This window comes from Adiantum capillus-veneris, chromosome 9, assembly GCF_014529385.1.
Source record: "Adiantum capillus-veneris isolate H3 chromosome 9, ASM1452938v2, whole genome shotgun sequence".
Classification (NCBI taxonomy): Eukaryota; Viridiplantae; Streptophyta; class Polypodiopsida; order Polypodiales; family Pteridaceae; genus Adiantum; species Adiantum capillus-veneris.
The window spans coordinates 152,609,370-152,631,944 of record NC_140939.1 but is presented as its reverse complement, the minus strand read 5'-3'; the positions used below and the strand labels follow the sequence as shown (position 1 = coordinate 152,631,944).

The window sequence follows — 22,575 nt, the reverse complement described above, 5'->3', positions numbered from 1 at the left end:
GTTGAGATTGTGATGATATCTAAAGAGGTGCAGTTGACCTCTGGCACTACTAGCCTATACTTAGGTCTACTAGTATGTATATGTATGTACGACATGTTTGTATGCTAATATACTTGTGTACGTATTTATAGATGAGTGAGTAGAGTGGAAAGATTAATCTTAAATTGCTCTTTGTAATGTAGATGTCTGACGAGAGACCAACTGGTGGGGAGCAGCCAGCTGGCTCATCTTTTGGTTAGTTCACATCCAGGTGGGCTCCCACGCAGGGTGGACATCGCCTCCAGTGGACCCGACTCTTGAGTTGGTGAGAACAAGCAAACAAATAAAGAATGTTTTGGCTAGTTAACCCTAAACCATGAGTGTCATAGGTTTATTTTTGTTATTTGCAGGCATGGCCATTCTACACCTACCCTTCTCAGGTTCCTCCACCGGTCGTAGATCTAGACCTACAATGGGCTCTCTCTTTACAAGACCAGTACCTCCGAGAGACAGAGAATTTGTTTGGTTGCTACACTTCGCAGCAGTTTGTGACCTAATGTATTTCTCTGTAGACTACACCATTGGGGAGTCAGGGTCCCTAGACTCCTTACCTACAGAGCCTCACACCCATGGAACCTCAGTCTATGGCCCCTTCTTATCGTCCTACTCCCCTTCCATCGTAGGGTCCCACTCCCATCGCATCACAGGGTCCTCTAGTAGCGTGCGTCGATGCTCGTCTCAGGGCAGGAAACACCGTGAGAGATGAAGCGGCGGCAGATCTTGTGGTTTTCCCTATTTTGGTAGTGGCAGGGAAGGAGTCCCCACTTTTAGAGCGTGCCGCCCCTAATGTAGAGGAGGAGGATACTAACGCACCTGTGCCAAACACGCATGGATGCTACTACAGGGTTAAATATGGCAGGGAGGTGGACTTCGGCACAGCACAGGGCAGGGTATTTTGATGCCATCTACAAAATCATATATATTTAGGAGGCAAGGGAGCTTGGAAAGATAAATATGTAAGATTGATCAATTTATAACATTGATTGGTGATTATAAAAATTGTAGTTGATGATCTGGTATTGTTATTTCTCAACCAACCAGAGAGATTGTCATGTATCGGGAGCGACATACAGAATTTGATACTTGGTGATGGTTGTCGAAAACAACCACATCTCTCACGAGCAATTCGACGTGACAGTTGGATCACTACAAGCGGTAAATTTAAACAAGTAATTTTGTATCAATTGGTTTGAGTTGTTGATAATTGTTTAATTTGGTTTGGGTTTATGTAGAGTCAAAGTGATCAAACATACATTCCTCTGAATGACGATGAGATAGAGGAGGATTAGATAGAACTTTTTTTGTCCAAACTTTCGTAAAGTCCCAAATGTGGCACAATGTATATACAACTATTTGCTTTTTATTGTAACCGTTTTAAATAGTTGATCTTTTGCATTTCAAATTATCAAGGTAAAGTAAGTTCAATTTCAATTCTTTGGTATTTTTTATAATCTTCCAAAAAACAACTCATGTTTCATTGTTTTATGCAAGTCAAAAATTAAGGTGCTCATTTGGGCCACCCAAAATGAGCACCTTATTTTTGAATTGGCGTATAGCGGCAATAAGCGCGGTAGTATCTGCGGCAACTAGCACGGTAGTATCTGCGGCAACTAGCACGCTAATAGCAATGGATATATTATCGTAACTATTACCGTGCTTATTGTTGCTCCCGTAAATTGGTCTCTCTCCTTTATCCTTTGTTTTTTCGTGGCAATGTTAGCGGTTATAGACAACTCTTCTTATAGTGGGAGTTGATGCAACTGACCATCCCACCCGTGGCTTCACGCTATACCATAGGCGGAGCCTTGTATCTACAAAAAACCACGTGGTGGCTTCTACGTTGAGCTTCTTGCCCGTTGTCCACCTCTGTGCTTCATGCTCTGCCCCACCTTTGGTAGCCTCCCATATGTCTAATAATCGCATCTCGGCTAACTCCTCTACTCCTGCCTACACCCCTTGCTTGATGCCACACGGCCCTGGAGAGTGCTCGCATCTTTAGAGATTCAACATCATTTACGATTTTTTTCAAATCGTGGAGGCATATTCACGCAGGCACTTTATATACATTTAAAAGAGACTCATGAATCATATTTATATAGCTCTGGAGGTAAGGAAACCTATCTATTCTATGATTAAAGACAATGGGGATTTTATACGTGTTTGCATATTTGAGCTTGGGGGAGGACTAAGGAGAGAGAAAGAAACAGAGAAATGTGAACCTTCCCTCAGAATCAGGATCCCCTCGGGCCTCCTTTCTCTCTTGCACGTTTTACTCAATATCAATGCTGATGTTCTTTTGCTAAAGGTCACGCTACAAGTGCTCAACAATGACATGTAGGTACTCCCACTCTTGCAGTTAGAGGCATGCGAAATTTGCATAAATTACAGAGGGCGCGATATAAGCATTTGTGGGGACACCGAAGGTGCCTATGGTGGAGGCCATTGGCCCTCAGCATTAAGTGCCACCGGGTCCCAACCATGGGATCAATGGCTCTTGTGCAAAATCAAGGGCGCTCGCAGATCTCGGTTGTCGATGCATAAAAACTAAACTCGGGATCCCGACTTTAGTTTTTATGGTGGGGTCCACAAAAACTAAACTCGGGATTCCGAGTTTAGTTTTTATATTAAAATCTATTGTTTTAAGTTTAAGTTTGTGAAAAAACACATCTACCTCAAGAAAGCAGATGCGGGCATGATGGTTAAGGCCTCGGACTCTCAAGCTAGTGGTGAGGGTTCAAATCCTGGCGGGGAAGCGTGGGCATCCCGAGATTAGGCTCCCCGTGGGGTCGGTAAAAACTAAACTCGCGATCCCAAGATTAGTTTTGAAAAATCTAAACACGGGATCCCGAGTTTAGTTTTAGCAGATCGATGGTCTGGATTAATCTTTCACTTGGGACCATTGATCCCATGGTTGAGAACACGTGGCATTTAAAGGGGAGGGCCACCAGCCAATGCAAGCAAAGAAATGAACAAGGTGCTATCATCTGAGGCGTGGCCGGCCAAATCTCAAGAATCCGCACACATCATGATCATTATTATAATTGAAGAATTAAATCTTCTCTATAGTGAAAGAGAGGGGTATCTATGTACCACTCATTGAACGACTGCACTTCTCTCTCCTCCACTCATTGAACTCTCTTCTCCTTCATCACGTGGAGCTTACTGCTCCTCTATCGATGTAGTCTTCCATCACAAGCAACTCGCTAGCTTCCTCCACTCTACATCCATCATCTTCTCTCTCTCTCTCTCTCTCTCTCTCTCTCTCTCTCTCTCTCTCTCTCTCTCTCTCTCTACTTTTGTAGGTTTTCTCCTTTGACTCGCAACCACCACTTCTCCTGGAATATTTATATGACAGCTTCCCATCTCGCAAAGAGAAGGCTTTTCTCCGACGCCTCTCTTCATACTTCAAAATCATGAACATCGTGGGTAGGTGAAGCACACGTATCAAGTTAGTGCAATTGGTAGCAGCATGCGAGGGTGCAGTTGGAGAAATTATTGCAGTTGTGGATGGAGCAGATGCATGTGCAAGTAGGGTGTAGGTGCGCCTGGAGACCTCTGGCAGCATAAGTGTGGGAGGTGTGCCCTGTTGGTGAATGTGTGTGTGTGTGTGTGTGTGTGTGTGTGAGAGAGAGAGAGAGAGAGAGAGAGAGAGAGAGAGAGAGAGAGAGAGAGAGGTGAGCAATAAGCTGGCATGGCTGCATGACGGGAGCTATGAGCGATGTGAGCCGACTGTAATTACTTGTCGAGTAGAGAGAGTGGAAGTGATGGATCATGTGGAAGGAATCATGAGATACGGACCATGGGGAATGAGGATGGTGAAACCCTCTGCTCCTAGGCATATGGTTCTGGAAAATCAACTAATATTGCTAACACATGGCATGAATATTGTCATGGAGTACCAAGATAATCTAGCAGGATGTACGGGTCATGAAGCGTAAAAGATTTAGTATATACCTGTTCCTACGGGAACTTGCGTGCCATTCAATCACCATTCTGTAAGACAATTCTGGAAGTGTTCAAAAAACACCTTGAATATGAAGAGCTTCAGCCTAGCAGAGAAGGTGTCTATCTTGACTGCTGAAAATGACACTCTCAAATCTGACATCAATAGACTAGGTCATCGGGGAGCTTTGCATAGCTTTTCATTTGCTATATATATTATAGGGGAGTTTTAAGCTCTACGTGCTCTATTCTTTTGTATCTTTGATTGTTTTCCTTGTACACCTTTCCAGAGACAGAGAGAGAGAGAGAGAGAGAGAGAGAGAGAGAGAGAGAGAGAGAGAGAGAGAGAGAGAGAGAGAGAGAGAGAGAGAGAGAGAGAGAGAAAGAGAGAAAGAGAGATGGAGATGTAAGATGTTGCATTGTATGCCATTGAGCATGACAGTGACTCACAGCTTGAAGAATAATTATGGATGGTGTCTATTTTTCTTTTTTTAAATAGATCTATTTTGTTCTCCCTTTGCCAATACAAAAGGTGCTATATGAATCTCTTGAGTCTTGGTTTCATCTTTCATAGTTTTTGTGTGTGTGTGTGTGTGTGTGTGTGTGTGAGAGAGAGAGAGAGAGAGAGAGAGAATTTCACACAGCAAGTGTATAAACTGGTGTAGGTGTGTAAATCTACATGGATTCCACGATTTGAGAGAGGATTGGACACTTACGTACATGAGTTGGAGTAGCCCGCACTTGCATCCAACTTTGGGCACTACAAGAACCTTGCTCATCATTTGTTCGCAGAAAGCACAATGAAGGCCCTTGTATCTCAAAAGTTGTAGGCATTGTATGTATATATGCTCCAATGGTTAAAATGTACTTTTTAACCAATATATGGCAGAGATTTTTATTAGAAAGATACAAAAAGATACATCGACATGCTCAAGGAGGGTGCATACAAATTGCAGACAGAGTTGGTAGCTAGCGTAAACATCAGGGGGTTAGATCTTGAGAGCATCAAGCTCACATCTGATTTTTACAAGTAGGGTTTTGGCACAGTACCATTTTTCCATCTGAAAGTTCAAGCCTTCCTGAATCTCTTCCTCCATGATGTCTCTCATGTAGCACAGCTCCTCATCAACTCCAACACACTGCAAAAATCACCCATAGTGTCCAGCATCTTGTGATTCTTCCGGTAGATTCTGCACTCAGCAATGGATATTTTTTCTATCTGCAAAACAATTTCATCAAAGAAGATTCTCAGGTTTGAGACCTGGTAAGCCTTCTCATACATATCGCAATTCCTCTGCCTCCAGATAGCCCACATGAATTCTCCCCTTATATGGTTCCAGATAATGGATGGGATGCCTACATTATCACCTAACAAAACATTTTTCCATGAAAGTCTGCGGCCAAGACAACTCAGAACTAGTTTCCAAAAGGGAAAGTTGAAAAAGCAGTTCATGAAGTGGTGAGGAAGGTCTTCAAGACAATTCTTGCATTTGGGGCATGTTCCTAGAGCAAGGCGTCACGGCGTCCCTAAGTTTCTAACCACTCCAGACAGCTTTGTAGATGATCAACCAAAGGAGGGCATATTTTTTTGGGGAAGAGGCAGTTGACCATAGGGTCCTAAATTTAAAGTTCCATTGCCTCTTGTCAAGGGAGAGACCCCATCACTGATTCAAGATGATGTGGAGGGGGGGAGAGAGGGGCTTAGGTGCGACCTGAGGATGGGAAAGAAGGTAGCCCCCTAACCACACTATACCTTTGAGGGAGAGAATAGAGGAGCAATTAAGAAGCCAATGAAAGGAAGTAGGAAGAAGGGCTAGTCGCCTGCAAAGGTATGCAAGTTCCTAGGACCTCAACTGAAACTTGAGAGATATTTCTAGGTCGGAGAGCCAGTCGAAGGCTGCAGCTGACCATACATCAGCCCAAATGCGAACTCCCTTGTTGTGAATGGTGAGGGCAAGTCTAGAGGTATCCACCTGAACATCTTTGTAGGTGACCCAGGGCAGCCAGATGGAGTCATTCAGCAACAAATTCTGGCTATGGCTCCATTTCTAGTTAGGGCTCAATCTAAACCTGTTTCTATTCCTCCATGCTCCCCATAAGGACCTCATTAGGTCAGATCCTATGGCCAGAAAGAGACGAAGGCTGAAGAAGAGGGTGAGAAAGGGAAGGTTCACCCAACCTTTTACATGTGAGAGTCTGAATCTACTTATGGTCCTGAGAAGCAGTAACAACCATTCCTCCCGAGGATGGTGAATAGATCTGACCACCAATTTGACGGCCATCTTGTCGGTGAGAGAGGGGATATGAATGATGCCGAGTCCCCCCCATGTCCTTTGGCGGACAACAGATGTCCCATCTCACCTTTGCTTTGCCTTGAATGAGGGGTCGCCAGACCATAGGAAGTTGCAACAGATGTTTTCTATGTCCTTCAGGTGGTCATCAGGGGGTCTCCAACAAGTGAGAAAGAAGACAACATAAGCTATAAGGAAATGGTTGATAACAACCACTCTGCCCATGAGAGAACCTTGGAATCCTTTCCATATTTCAAATTTTGACTAAAAACTTTCTAATACCCACTTCCATCTGTCCTTCAAGGTAATCCCAAAACCCATTGGAATTCCCAACAGACGAAATGGCTGGTGAGGGAGAATTAGCTTGCATCCTGAGGCCAAGAGCCATTGGGGAAGAGGGATAGCACCTTGTTTCACCTCTGTTTTGATTAATCTTTGAGCCAGAGGCTGTAGAAAACAGTGGTAAGCATGTACAAACTTCAAAAAGTATTTCTTCTTCATTTGCCAAGAGCCCATTAGTGTCATCTTTAAATTGTGAAAGACATTGTAGTCTTTATGAGTTGGGCAATTGTATACCTTTTATTTTACCTTCCAGCATCCTAGCCTTGACAAGACAATTGAGGCCATAAGCCGCTATTGCAAACAGTAGGGCTGCTAGGGGGCAGCCTTTTCTAACTGAACGATTGAGAGAGAAGTAGTTGGACAATAGTCCATTGAATGCAATCCTTGCCCGGGCGTGTCCAAATAGATTTCATACACACCTGACCAAAAGGGGCCCAAATCCCATCTTTTCCAGACTTAAGAGGATAAAAGACCCCTCAAGTCTATCATATGCCTTATCAAAGTCCACTTTTACAAATACAAAGTCCTATTGGAGTCTTGGGCATATTCAATGCCCTCCCATAAAGAAATAACTGCTCCATAATGTTACGTCCCTTTATAAATCCTTTCTGCTCTGAGGAAATCCATTGCATCAGAATCGTAGTAATTTTTTTTTTACAGCCCGAGCAAAGATCTTATACACTCTGCTGAGCATGGTGAGAGGACGCCAAGTAGACAATGATTACCTAGGACCCCTCTCGTGCAAAAGCTTGATAACGCCAATGTTGATCGAGAAGGGCAAAGATTCATGAGAGACTGTTTCCTCCCAAACTTTGAGGATGTAGGGGGCAAGTAGCTTTTTGAATGTTTGGAAAACTCAGCAGGAAGTCTATCCAAACCGGGTGTCTTGTTAGGTTTAAGCGACTCAATGGCCACATGAATTTTGGTCTCTGACAATGGTACTTCTAGCTAGTGGGAGGTTTCCTGCGGGATGACTCTCTTGCGGGCAGCCCATACTTGGGCTCTGGCCAATTCTATTTTCAAAGAGATGACTTCAGGTGTACAAAACAGACCTTCGAAATGAGCTCTAGCGTCCTCCAAGTTCTCCTAGTCATTAGAAACCTTCCTGACAGGGTCAACAAACAAGGGGACCAGTTCCCTAGAGTTTTTTCTCCTCAAAGATTTGAACATGCTTTTGGAGGGTCTATCCACTTTGCCTGCCCACCACTCTTTAAAGAAGAGAGAGGCGTGTTTAAGAGCTACTTCAACTCTAATCTGAGCTCTAAGAATTGACATGAGGGATTGTTGATGAAGATCAGGTGGGGAGTTCTCAAGGACAATGAGTTCAACATACATGGCCTCTTTCCATATCTTTCAAATGGAGGTAACATCTTTCCTGGTTTGAATTTGTAGACGTTGAGACCTTTGAATAGCAGTAGACCAAGTTTTGGTCGGGGATGGATAGGAAGAGAATCAATCTGTCCATATGAGAGAGATTTTGTCTTGAACTACTTGGAGTTTGAACAACTCAGGATCGGTGTGAAACCAATGGTTCCTGATCCTCTTGGCCTTATCATCTAGAGTGATACTGACAAGATAATGACCAGAGAGACAACTAGTGAGGATGGGCTTGACTTTGATGCGATCAAAGAGATTCGCGAGAGGAAGACTTAGGTAACAGCAATCAAGGCAAGCCTTCCTTGCTATTTCTCATGGGCTGTAATTTTTCCAAATGAACTCTCCTCGAGTGCCAGCGTCCCACAATTGAAGAGATTCCTTGAGGGATGTCCAAGAACCTTTTTCCCTCCCAAAAATGCACATACCTTTGTTAAGAAAATGGTCCTCAATGGACTCACCATATTAAAGTCCCCCAACAAGCCGCAAGGGCCATTGAATTGAGAGAGTTCATCCTAGAGCTATGCTCTGTCAGCATTAGAGCCCCCAGCATAAATAGAAATGATTCGAAGATTGATTGGTTGAGGGGGGAAAATGGAGCACCAATACTTACCCATTCTGGCTGAAGAAGTGGACCAATGTTTAGAAAAACCCAAAGATGAGCCCCCGGAACCTCTAGGGTGGTCAGTAGTGATCCATCTGAGGTCCTTGTTAACCTCAGAGAGGCTTCTGTCCAGATCCTCTCCTATAAATTTGATCTCCTGAAGAGCCACTACATCAAATCGCTTATCTTTGAGCTAGTTGGCTACTTTCTTAGCCTTGGTAAGGTCTGAAATCCCCTTGATGTTCCCAGAGACAAACTTCATCTATGACTGTGTTGGGGATGTTTACCAGCACCATCAGACCTGAGAGGAGTCTGAGCGACATTAGCATGGTTGCGTTTGTTATCCTTAAGGATTTCAATGGGAATTTTTGATGTACAACCAGAAGATGCAATTATGACTCAATGATGCATGTATTGCACTTTCTTTTGGCAAAACCTTCCTCAGCTTATTTAATTTAGATTAATTTTTTTTACCATAAACGGCGTGAGAATTATATTAAGAAGAGAAAAAAAAGATACAAGATGCCACACCCAGTGGGCCTGCTATTTAGATTAATTCATACTTTCAAAATGTAATATGACTTTAGCGAGCAAGAACTTCAAGAAAAGTTCTTGAGACTCTTGAGTAATATTGCCAAATGTGGTAATGCTATAGACAAAATGAGAGCCTAAAGGAGCCCTGTGTGATTAAATTTTATCCTCTTTTCTTTTGTTTCTTCTCTCTCTCTCTCTTAACCCTAGCCCTAACCGTCAACGTCCTCCTCAGCCGCCCCCCCCCCCCGGCCGAGGGGATTTTCCTTGGGGGAGGCGTTAAGCCTCATCTTAGCCCCCCTCAACATTGAGATCTCCTTCTATACACGCCCCATAGCCCAAGTGCAACTTGGTTCGGCCTCACGAAGTTCTGTATGGCTCTGGTTTTGGCCCTGCAAAGTTTTGTACTGCCCTGATTCGGCCCTGCCCTCCCAAGCTCTGTGTGGCACCGGTTTGGCTGCGAAGCTCTGTACGGCCCTGGTTTGGCCTTGCAAAGCACCTGGTTCGCATTCTTTCTATCATACCCACCCAAGCCCAAGCCAAAGCCCACCCTGGTGTTGGTTTGTCTCTTGCAGACTTGCATCAAATCCGTTTGGCGACCTCAAGAATTCTTTTAGCATTTGAATTTTTTAGGGCTTTTAAAGAGCATGTTCTCACCAAAGCCTCTAGCAAGCGAGAAGATGGCGACGAACAGCCCCAAAACATCGGGGAGAGTACGTAGCTTTGCCACTATCCTCGCAACTCCAAGCAAAACAGATCGCATCGATCAATTGCAAGTTGTCCTCGACATGGTTATGGAAGAAAACCGCGACCTCAAAGCACGCCTTAGCACGCTCGAGACACGATTTGACTCTATGATCGTCTGCACGACAGACAAGGTTAGGGAAGTTGAAGAAAAGGTCATTCAAGTTCACACGATCGTACTGGCCAAATTAAGTGGAAACTTGTGTGAAGACAGAAGTGCGAGAACGTTAGCTTCAAGACACCAAAGTGGAAACTTGTGTGAAGACAGAAGTGCGAGAACGTCAGCTTCATGAAGAGAATGCCCTCAAGCTTTGCATTGAAGGGCTGTCCCAAGCATGGGATGAGTGCCAACAAGACTTCTGCAAATAAATCAACCTCCTCAACAAAACTCTTAAACTGGTCCATGTCGACTACGATGCGGTAGAATGTATCGTCAACAAGTTCAACACCAAGCACACACCTAGTGGAAATGCCATTCTTGAATTCAAAGACAAGGAGGAACGGATTTGATTACTCCAACAATCGTGTATCCTTAGAGACACAGGGTTTTGTATCACCGAAGAACTCACCCGGAGACAAGTCAAGCACAAAGGTGAAGAGCTGAAAAAAGTGCGTGAAGCACGAGCCAAAGGAAAGTGGGTAGTATACCGCAGAGGGAAGGACATCATTCAAGAGTTTTGAATTCAATCTATCTATCTATCTCTCATCCATCTGCGACATCAATTGACTCTTACTACTATGCATGCCACCTTGAAAGTGGAAGGCCTCGTGATTTTATCACTTGTTGAAATTGAAAACAACACGATATTAAGTTGAAACACATTTTTCCCAAACACTGGAGAGGACGAACCACAATGTTGATATGAGCAATACAAAAAGTTTCTATTTTGTCTTAATAATCACAAACTTCTTTTTCTCCAGAAAAAATCTTACACTAAACCAAAAATGGTCATCCCTTTTCTCACTATTAATGAACATCGTACTGGGCTCTCCACTAAGGAAAGGAATCTTGATTGTCCCATGAACAAAAATGGAGGAGTATGGTCAAGTAGTGGCACACATCACAAATGCAACAAGTGCAAAAAATAGTATAAATTTTTCTGTCTTTTTCTGGTGTGTGTGTGTGTGTGTGTGGGTGTGTGAGTGTGTTAAATAAAAAGAGGAAAATAGTATAACCTTTCTATCAAATTGGTTATGCCATTCCCCTCTTAAATAACAAGTCTTGAGTTCAACTCTCGATTAGCTAGATCTTTGAGGTCTCCTGGGATAGTTTCCATCGACATTAAAACTTCTCTCTTTTTTTGGTGTTTAATAAAAAGAGAAAAATGGTATAACCTTTCTATCACCCAAGTGTGGTACATCATATTAGAATGACACTAAGAAATATACAAATAAGATTGTATTGTTTTAGAATGACACCAAGAAATATATAAATCGGTTTCAAGCTCATACCAAGCCTTGAGGGGAAGATGGTTACATAAGAGCCTAGATAGAAGTACCTAATAACTATTACCAAAAGCCTGGTTCTTTACAAAGCAAGTCTTGATCGGATGGCGAGGGTTGTCCTAAGCCAATCATCGCAGTTTTTCCTTCTACCTATCACATAAACCATCTCCTTACTGTCTTGTATAATCTCAGAGAAGCAAGCCACAGCGAGGTTTCCAGACTCAATGCGAAACACCTCTTATCTCCCCTCCACCCCCTTCCCCTTTGGTGTGTGTCATCTTGTCTTTTCAAAGTGTTTGAATCACCCTCGCCCCTAGTCCTCTGATCCCTCACTCGTATTGTTGTTGATGTAAGAGCCCCGTCCCACCAAGTGGTTGTGGGGGATGGGTGCACCACAAGCGCTAACTTTTCAAGTCCCACCAAGTGGTTACATCACATACACCGGGGGGGATCGACACACCCACTGTAGCCCCTCCAAAATTTAACCCAAAACCGTGTTTCTATAGCACTTATAATATTTCACTGGCTATTGCAAGTCGTCGAGCAGATGGCAGCCTCTCATTTGGCGTTCTGCACGGGTCGACTACACGCTCAGGGGAAATTTTCACACCGCCATTGCCAATTGCAGCGCTTGTGGGGGGTATTCTAAAGGTCTAGTTACCAATCCTTATTTCGGCTCGCGTCATCTGTAATTGCTCTACTCTGCTCTGCATTCAGGTATGTGCGCCCTCTCTGCCTCCCCATTTCTTTAGCATAGCCCATGCACATGCATTGCTTCTGCTCATACGTAGTGAGTTTTTAACAGAGCCCTGCCTCTCTTCATCCCTGTACACATGTCAGAGAGAGAGAGAGATCGTCTCTTTGCACTAGTGTTTCATAACTGTGAATGAGTGATGAAAACTCAGACTACAATCATGTTGTGCCATGAAACTTCTTTGACGTAAGTTGATGTCATTAGAAATTCTACAGAATGCCTGCTCCATACAGCTTTGAGTTACGGAGGGGCATTGTAGGAGAATGTATATCCATTCTAGGTTAGAGCTGTGGAGTGCTTGACTATATACTTCACTGATGCAGGATGGTGTGTCTGCTTGGGTGAAAGTAATGGCTGATTGCAAAGAGCAGATACATTGCTGTCATGAAAAACTGGGGAATAGACAAAGAACAAGAGGGGCTTCAGGGGGAGAAGTGATCATCCAAAAGTCGACGGAGCTGAAGGCAATTGCATAGGCTGGGCAGCATACGATTTTGGTTGGCTGTATTTGCTCTGGGATGGCTGCTTTTGGAGAATGAGAATATATGTGTACAGGAGATGTACAACATAGAAGGGATGATATTGAGCTTGTGGTTGCGTCTAATTGTGCCGACAATGTTTTTTAGGGATGTGGCAATGTTGGAATTGTTAGCAAGGTCTAGGATGGTTTGATAAATTGAGTTTCTCAAGGGCAATGATATGAGTCTGTGGATTGATTGTTATGGACTTGTGGGCTGATAGAAACCACATTAAGCACCTGATGATAGATAGTTTCTTTTGTTGCAGGCGTGCCAGGTCGCAAGTAAGTCATTGTTTCAATCTTTCCCTCAATTTCGCACACAAAACCAACAAACCTCGCGCACTTTCGCTGCCTGGACCAATGGAGAGGAGCAGTTCTATCCTCTTCAGTCACAATTTACCATCAACTTGACTGCAACACCATCTCAAGGGACATACCTTGTCGACCTCAATTTCGATGGCATGCATGACGAGGTGGTTTTGATAGCCAATTGCCATTTGAAGATGCTACCATGAAACCTGATCCCAATCCCATACCCACTCAACAACCCTCGGTAGAGCGGACCACAGGAAAGAGGACAAAGCAAGGTGCAACATCTGATCTTGCCTCAGCAACTAAGCAGTCCATCTCACGCTTCCATTGGGACACAAGGAGCACTTCAATGTTGACCGAAGTGAAAAGAGCACATGAGATGGACATATTTCATCCTGGAGTTGGAGGTAGGTCAAAAACACTAGAGGAGCAGTGGTGTGACATAGTGTTGAACTGGACACGAGACAGGAGACGAAGGAGAGAGAGAGAGAGAGAGAGAGAGAGAGAGAGAGAGAGAGAGAGAGAGATGACTCCACGATTGCAAACCCCACAGTGTATCTACAGATCACACAGGATGTGTTTATATAGAGGGGACCAGGGTGCTATATATAGCTCAACAGAGATACTATATATAGCTCAACACCCCCACTCAAATGAAAGTCCCTAAATGTGGATGAAAAAACCCTTGGGGGCTCAAGGTAAAAACCCACAGCTCTATACATACACACCGTTATATTAAAAAAAAAAAATTTTACACTTACAATGTTCAAAGGAGCTACATCACTCCTGTTTTACAATGTGCCCTTTCAAGGGTCTTTAACAACCCTATAAATACATTTGAATTGATGCAAATTCTTCAATATCTTTCAAAACCTTCAATATATTGAGAAGCTTCAATATCTTTGAGCCGCTTCGTTATCTTTGAGCCCCTATACACACAACTTGACGTGGCTTCCATCCTATAAACAACATCAACTCAAGAAACATGTCGAGAAGTGAAGGTTAGAAATAAATACGTCACATTAACCTTAAAGACAGTTCGCGACGCCGCTCTAGAGACGACATAGAAACAAACGTTGTCAGGAGTTTTTTTGAGCAAGGGATTGCGCATATGTACATACACATGCATGGTGCATCAAATAAAGGATTGCCCATTTTCCTTAGCCAGGTGGTTATGTGGGGCCCACATGTGTACAGGTAGGACAGGGTGTACATAGTGCATCGATTTTCACTATCACCAGTACCAGTATGTTTTTTCTACAATAATGAGGAGTTTATAGCGCGTAAAACTTCTCGAGGAAGCTATCCGCGGGCCGACGATGTGAGGTCAGCAGGTGCGTCAGATGGCATCTAGTGGCGTCAGGAGGGCGAACGAGGTCAATATTTGTACGCGGATGAGGACGGACACAACGTGGGTGTTTTCTCGTGAGAATTATGCAGAAAGGTCATCATTAGGACCACTTTTTGGGGCCACTTCACGTGGTGGCGAGACGCATTATTGAAAAGAAATGAGTGCCACGTGTGCGGATGATGCAAAAAAGGTGACAACTATGCACTGCGAGGTCAGTTTTTGGCCTGTTCGGGTCCGTTTGAGGTCATCTAAAAGGCCAAGGGTGCCCAACTAAGAAAGCTAAGTGTGGGAACTGAAAAAAAGGAGAGAAGACCAGAAAAAACGTGGAGAAGAGAGGAGGAACAGCCGCAGCTGTGTTTTTGCTCATTTTGGAGCCTGTTTTGGCCGTAAACTGCTCATCCGAGGTCGGATTTGAGCACTTTGACATTGTAGACTGGGGTTTTGGGCCGTTCCGGACGCGATGGCGCTGTCCATTTTGCCAAATTCCTCACTCTTTTCCTGCTGTTTTTCTGTGTAAGTTTCTCCTATGAGCGAAGTTTCTGCTCTAGTTTGTGATTGTATCTGGCTTATTTTACCCATATTGTGTGAGCTATTTGCCCCATTGGTGTTGGCCCAAGCTCAATTGTATCTAAACATCAGAAATTCTCCTCTTTTGAGCTGAGTTTTTTGGGGGTGTGTGTCTGTGTGTGTGTCTGTGTGGAGTGGGCAAGTGGATAGTCTCTCTCCTCTCACTCCAGAGGTGTGTTCCTTGTCTCGGCCAGGTGTGTTGTCTAAGCCGAGTGGTGCCCCATAGTGTGTGTGTGTATCTTCCCAAGAGTGTGTGTCGGGTCGTTATAGAGGCGTTGTGTGTGTTTTCATCCCGCTCACATTCTTTTGGTGCCCCCACTGAGGATCTTCTTCGAGTACCTTCTGCTTCGAGCTTTGAGCTTCGAGCTTCGGGATTACAGGTTACAGGTTACAGGTTACAGGAACATGTGCAGGTACAGGTGATTCACACAGGTACAGGTAGCTGGAGTACAGTGATATACTAGCAGTGATGTCACTTGCAGTTGTTGTGGGTATGCATCACTTGGCGCCTATTTGAGCGCATTGTCTGCTGGATTGTACGTTACTTGTGGAAACTGCCATTGTACGCCTTTGTGGAGCCATATATGGTTTTATTTGGCAGTCCCAGCCATTTCTGAGACTTGGTCTGGAAGATAGTCATTTCTGAGACTTGACTATACGCGATTTGAATTAGCTTTCGTGTGAGGGTCGATAGCATGAGGTTTTTATTGAGCTGGGGGATTCTCAAATGTGGAGATCCTTTCGGTGATACAGGTAGCTGGAGCACCCTTTTCGTGACTTCACCATAGGCTATGTATTAGTGATTCCTATTTGATGCTCGGGTTCTATTGGTGGCAACTTATGCATACAGATACAGTCTATATTTTGGGTTCTCATTGCTCTACTTCTGGGGAAACTCTGTCAAAATTTTTCCAAGTTATGATGGCTGGTCTTTTGGTCTTTTGAGCCATTTTATGCTGTTATGCTGCTGAAATTTTGGCAAAATCAGAGGATAAGACAGGTGTGCTTTCTTGGGAGCTTCATGGTTGGCTTTAATGGATGATCAAAATGGCCCTCAGTTCACTCCTTTTCATTTAACTCAAAGAATTCAGATTAATGTTCATGTGTCCAGGAAGATATTTTTCTAGCAGCGCATAGTCTTTATGTTTGGGCCAAGAAGATTGAGAGAGATCCTGGAATGTCCTTTGCCTGTTGTCATCCCGATGATCAACTATGAAAACTCATTTGATGTGCATGTGTTTGTCCTTATCTAAAGTTGAGCTCCATTGAAGTTTCTGGGGATTGGGTAGTCAAAAGTTTTGGGTTCTTGCACGTGTGTTCGAAGGGGTTCTCAAAGCATCATAATTTGGGTAGCCATGGCTTTCTCTTATCCGGAGTTTCATGGAAGAAGTGATGAAGATGTGGAAGAATTTTTGGAAAAGATGGAGGTTGTCTGCATTAGCAACCAGATTCATCACCCTGCGCAGATGTTACGCCTTCTCCAAATTTGTTTGAAGAGTGATGCACGAGTTTGGTCTAAAGCATTTGAAGAGGAGTTGCGTGCAGCATATCCACCTATAAGATTGAGTTGGGACAATCTAAGGCATGGATTGGAAGTGGAGTTTGTGAAGCTAGAAGATCGTGACAAAGTGTGGCAAGAAGTACAAGGTTTGGTGCAAAAGGAAGGTGAGCCAGTAGATGCGTACATACGTAAGTTTTCATTGGCATGGGAGCAAATGTGCAAGGCTTTAGCACCACAGGTACCCCCACCTGACATGATGAAGAAGGACAGGTTCTTGGCTGGTCTTTGGGAGAATATACGTTGGAGAGTGGAGCTAAAGAAGCCTAGGACATATGAGGATGCACTAGAGGTAGCAAGGAACAAAGAGTGGAAGCTGAGGAAAATGAGCTAGTTAGGGGTGGAGTCTTTGCCAATGAGGTCTGAATTTCAGACTATAGAGTCTTTACAAGGGCGCATGTCAGGGGTTCATCATGAACCAGTGGTTCCTGTTACTACTCAGGTTATGCCAGCAGTGGTCACTACAGCAGTGCAAGATGATGGGCTAAGGCAAGACATGAGGCAAATGGTAGATTTGATGAAGAATCTCAGCCTAAACATGCTAGGTCAAGTGGGAAATAATCGAGGTCGAGGGAGGTTTGCAAATCAGCCAGGAGGTGAAGAAAGGCCTAGGAATGGTGTTGGACAAAGCAATGGTAGGTTTTGGAGGCAGACGCCCACATGTTATAATAGTGGAGAGTTGGGTCACATCAGCCTGCAATGTGATAAGCCACCAAGGATGGGGGGAGACATGTATCCATTGCCAAGACAGGTGCTAACTAGATCGCATGATTATGGCATCGAAATTAAGGGAGATGAAGGAACCAATGGATTAACCTAGGAGGAAAAGGGAAAGACAAAAGTGCTAAGTGTAGTCACCTTGGAGAAGGCATCAAAGCTAGAGGATACATTAGTGATGCCTATTGGGAAGAGGACGACAGAGGAAAAGGAAGGAAGAAGTGCCCCAGGTCCTAGTAAGAAGAAAGGAAAGAGCCATGAAGGCGAGGATGTCAAGGCCAAGAGGAAAAGGAGAGCTCGTCGAAAGTTTCATGTTTCAGATTTTCCACTAGGGGATGGGCAAGTAAGCTATGACTTAAAGGAGGATCTGACGAGCAGGAAGGCAGATGTTACTTTTGGGCAGCTTATAGAGATGGTGCCTAAGCTAAAGCGACAGTGGAAGAGGATGGTTAACCCAATGGAGAAAGAGCCAGAGAGAGGTTCAGTAAAGGTGTTGGCAATGGATGAGCTACCAGACATTTGTCCAATAGTAGATGTGTGACATAAAAGGAAAAATTTGGGACAAGGTTATGTGGATGGCGGAGCCCAAATATGCGTCATAACACACTCATGCGTTGAGAAGATGGGTCTCACAGTGGCTGGGGTGTCAGGGTTTCGGATCAGATTGGCAAACCATCAAAAAGTAAAATGCTTGGGTGTTGTAAAGAGCTTAGAAGTGGAGGCATATGATGCAAAGGCAGTGGTTGATTTTCATGTGATGCCAGCAGGGTTGGGAGCATATCCTATTATACTGGGCAGACCATGGTTACATGCAGTGGGAGCTGTTCAAGATTGGCGACATGGTACGATTAGCCTCTATGGAAAGACAGGTACCAAGAAGCTTTATAATATGGACACAAGGAAACGATTAGAGGAGCTTTATGAAGATGAGGATGAGTCTACTGATGAAGAATCTTCCACGGTGACAGATGAGGACAGTGATAGCACTACCAGCAGTGATGAGGATGCTGATGTTGCATTTCTTTTGATGGACAAAGAAATCTAGGAGATTGGTTTAGTTGCATTTGCGAATGAGGTTGAAGATGAAACTGAAGGGCCTTATGAAGTGATTGAAGGGCTGATGCAAACCAAGGTTGAGTTGTCAAAGAAGCAGGAATTAATGACGCAAATGATTAGTGGAGACCTCTCAGCTATGGAGAAGGATATATTTTTGCATATGCTGGCTAGTTTTCCTGATTTGTTCATTACTTCATATGAAGAGATCAGAGGGTTCAAGGGTGAAGAAATGCATATAGAGCTGAAAGAAGGTGCTAAGCCAGTGCGGCAAAGGCTAAGAAGGATGGGTCAAGAGCAAATGGAAGCCTTGCGGGTAGAGGTGGACAAGTTATTGAAGGCAGGGTTCATAGTCCCTGTGGAGACCACAGAATGGGTGAGTCCAATAGTAGTCAGTCCAAAGAAGGATGGGAAGTGGAGGATTTGTGTAGATTTTAAACCCTTAAACCCAGCCACTAAGAAGAACCCATATCCTCTTCCATTCATCGATCAGATCTTGGATTCAGTGGCAGGTTATGAGAGGTACAGTGTGTGTGATGGTTTTTCAGGCTATTTTCAATTGAAGATTGCTCTTAACGACCGCACAAAGACAACTTTTATTACGCCATGGGGCTGCTATTGCTACACAGTATTGCCATTTGGGTTGTCAAATGGACCTTCCTTCTATCAAGAGAGAGAAAATTGGGTGTTGGAACCATTCATTGGTAGTTGTGTTAAAGCTTTTATGGATGACTTCTGTGTCTATAGCAGTAGGGCTGAACACCATGAGAAGCTACAGATGGTATTGGCTCGATATGATGAATGTGGAGGACAACTAAATCCAAAGAAATGTCATCTAGCACAGCCAAGGGTGAAGTTATTGGGCCACATGGTGTCAGAAAATGGCATTGAGGCTGATCCAGACAAGGTTAAGTCTATTATTCTTCTTCCATCACCTATGAGTACGAAGCAATTGGCAACCTTTATACACAAAGTGAAGTACATGGAACGGTTTATTCCATTGTCTTCGCAGCTTCTTTATCCATTACAGCAAGTGGCAAAGCATGATCCATTGCAATGGGATGACAAGTGTGAAGAAGTGTTTCAAGAGGTGAAAGAGGTGTTAGGGGGGTTGTCAGCCATGCAGGCTCCTGATTGGGAGAAAGTTTTTTATGTAAATCCATCAGTAGGGGATGATGCCATTGGAGCCATGCTATTGCAAAAGGGGAAGGGCAGCCATTATATGAGGCCAGTGTATTGTGCAAGCCGAGTGAAGTTGGTAGCGGAGAGAAAGTTATCGGAAGTAGAGCTAGTGATGGCCAGTGTAATATTTGCTTGTCGACGATTTCGTCATTACTTGCTACCACGGCCTTTTGTTTTCTTGACGAGTTATGCCTTTTTGCCACAGTTAATTAATGGTACTAACATGTCAAATGTGGTGAAGAAATGGGTAATTGAGCTGCAAGAGTTTGAGTTCTCTTTTCTAGTGGAAGATAGTACAAGGGCTACCCTAGCTGATTTGTTGACCTACAAGGAGAATCCCCTTATTGTTAAGGAAGAGGTGGTGAGAAAGGTAGTTGAAGAAGTGCCACAGATCAGCAATGCACATGTGTTGTTCTTTGATGGTTCATACAGAAAGAGCCATGATGCAGCTTCAGGGGGTATAGCACTTTATGATCCAGAGGGGAAGCTAGTATGCAAGAGAGGGTTCAAATTGGATGCGCATAGTAACAATGAGGCTGAATATGCTACATTGGAAGCCGGATTACACATTTGTTTGAAGCATGGGGTTCGAAGGTTGAGCATAAATGGTGATGCCTTGTTAGTGGTGAAGCAAGTGCTGGGTGTGGGGAAGAGCAAGAACACCTCATTGAAGGAAATGTGCTTCATAATTAAAGGCCTGTTAAAAAAGTTTGAAGCATGGAGCATCAGAAACATTGAACGTGCTCTAAATGGAGAGGCACATGAAGCAGCTCAAGGCATGATTGGGGAGCTATTCGTGTTGAGGACCACTTTACCTCTTTATCATGGCCGGGAAAGTTTGGCTCAAGAAGAGGAGTTTTTGCTAACAGGAATCATTCCAAAGGAGATTCAGAAGTCTAAGAAGTATGGCTTTGTGCGTAGAGCATACAGGTACAAATTGATTGGTGATGTCTTATACATGAAAGGGGCTGATCTCGTGTTGAGACGTGTACCTTGGCGGGAGGAGCTTTACAGAGTGTTGGAAGAGAATCATGAAGGCGCATGTGGTGGCCATTTTGCTCTAAAGATCACCTTGCATAAGATTTTGCAAGAGGGGTATGTATGGCCTAGTTTGCACAAGGATGTTCACCATTGGTGTAGGTCTTGCAATAGGTGTCAAGCATTTGGGAAGAGAGTGTTGAAGCCAAAGCTACGAAAAACCATTATGGCGTTTGATGTGTTTGAAAAGTGGGGGATTGATGCAATAGGCCCGTTACCTATCACAAGCAGGGGCAAAAGCTATATTTTGACGGCAGTGGACTATCTTTCTAGATGGGCAAAGGCTATAGCAGTAAAACAGATCACTGCAAAGGATGTGGCAAAATTTGTGTATGATGAAATATGTTGCAAGTTTGGGGTACCATTAGAGCTTCTTTCAGATAAGGGGCCAGGATTTCGAGCTAAACTGCTAGATTTTTTATGTGCAAAGATGAAGATAAGGCAACAGCATACCACTCCTTATTACCCGCAGTGTAATGGCTTAAATGAAAGATTCAATGGTGAGTTGGTACAAATTCTTTCTAAAGTGACAGAGCACCAAGGAAAGAATTGGGATTTGGAATTGCCTAGTGCATTATGGGCTTACCGTACTTCGGTGAAGACAGGTACAGGGTTTACTCCATTTCATTTGGTGTATGGAAGGGAAGCACTATTGCCTGTGGAGCTAGAGTTGCCTGTGGTCAAAATGTTAGAGAAGTTGCTTGGGCCGCCTAGTGATGCATTCAAAGAGAGGCTCTTGCAATTACAAGAGGTCCAGTTGGATAGGATGAGCGCATTGAAGCATTATGGGCAGATGCAAGATAGGGCTTTGGCAAAGATAAATGAAAAGGTCAAAAGTAAGGGTATCAAGAAGCATGACTTGGTTTTGCGCTACAACAGTAAGCTGGACAACACCTTCCAAAAGAAGTTTCAAATTAAGTGGGAAGGCCCTTTCAAGGTAGTGGAGTGTTTTCCAAATGGCACATATCACCTGGCTCACCTGGATGGGATTTTACATACGTCAAGGGTAAATGGATTGCGTCTAAAATTGTATCATGCCAGGTTGATGATGGTGGAGCAAGATGAGTTTTCTGAAGAGCGAGTGATGTCTGTGAAGGATGAGGATACATGTGATGCGGCGAGTCTCATATCTCTCTTTGCTGCTGCTGATCATGAATGATCTAGCAGGCTAGGGGATGGGCAAATTATGTCAGGAGTTTTTTTGAGCAAGGGATTGCGCATATGTACATACACAAGCATGGTGCATCAAATAAAGGATTGCCCATTTTCCTTAGCCAGGTGGTTATGTGGGGCCCACATGTGTACAGGTAGGACATGCTGTACATAGTGCATCGATTTTCACTATCACCAGTACCAGTATGTTTTTTCTACAATAATGAGGAGTTTATAGCGCGTAAAACTTCTCGAGGAAGCTATCCGCGGGCCGACGATGTGAGGTCAGCAGGTGCGTCAGATGGCATCTAGTGGCGTCAGGAGGGCGAACGAGGTCAATATTTGCACGCGGATGAGGGCAGACACAACGTGGGTGTTTTCTCGTGAGAATTATGCAGAAAGTATCATTAGGACCACTTTTTGGGGCCACTTCACGTGGTGGCGAGACGCATTATTGAAAAGAAATGAGTGCCAGGTGTGCGGATGATGCAAAAAAGGTGACAACTATGCACTGCGAGGTCAGTTTTTGGCATGTTCGGGGTCCGTTTGAGGTCATCTAAAAGGCCAAGGGTGCCCAACTAATAAAACTAAGTGTGGGAACTGAAAAAAAGGAGAGAAGACCAGAAAAAACGTGGAGAAGAGAGGAGGAACAGCCGCAACTGTGTTTTTGCTCATTTTGGAGCCTGTTTTGGCCGTAAACTGCTCATCCGAGGTCGGATTTGAGCACTTTGACATTGTAGACTGGGGTTTTGGGCCGTTCCGGACGCGATGGCGCTGTCCATTTTGCCAAATTCCTCACTCTTTTCCTGCTGTTTTTCTGTGTAAGTTTCTCCTATGAGCGAAGTTTCTGCTCTAGTTTGTGATTGTATCTGGCTTATTTTACCCATATTGTGTGAGCTATCTGCCCCATTGGTGTTGGCCCAAGCTCAATTGTATCTAAACATCAGAAATTCTCCTCTTTTGAGCTGAGTTTTTTGGGTGTGTGTGTGTGTGTGTGTGTCTGTGTGGAGTGGGCAAGTGGATAGTCTCTCTCCTCTCACTCCAGAGGTGTGTTTCCT

At 44.0% G+C, this 22,575-nt stretch overlaps 1 pseudogene; it reads right to left on the bottom strand.

Annotated features, from left to right (window-relative positions):
• LOC147451408 (uncharacterized) overlaps nucleotides 1–6,263 on the bottom strand; it is a 9,507-nt pseudogene extending 3,244 nt beyond the window's left edge.
• Between the last annotated feature and the right edge of the window lie 16,312 nt (nucleotides 6,264–22,575).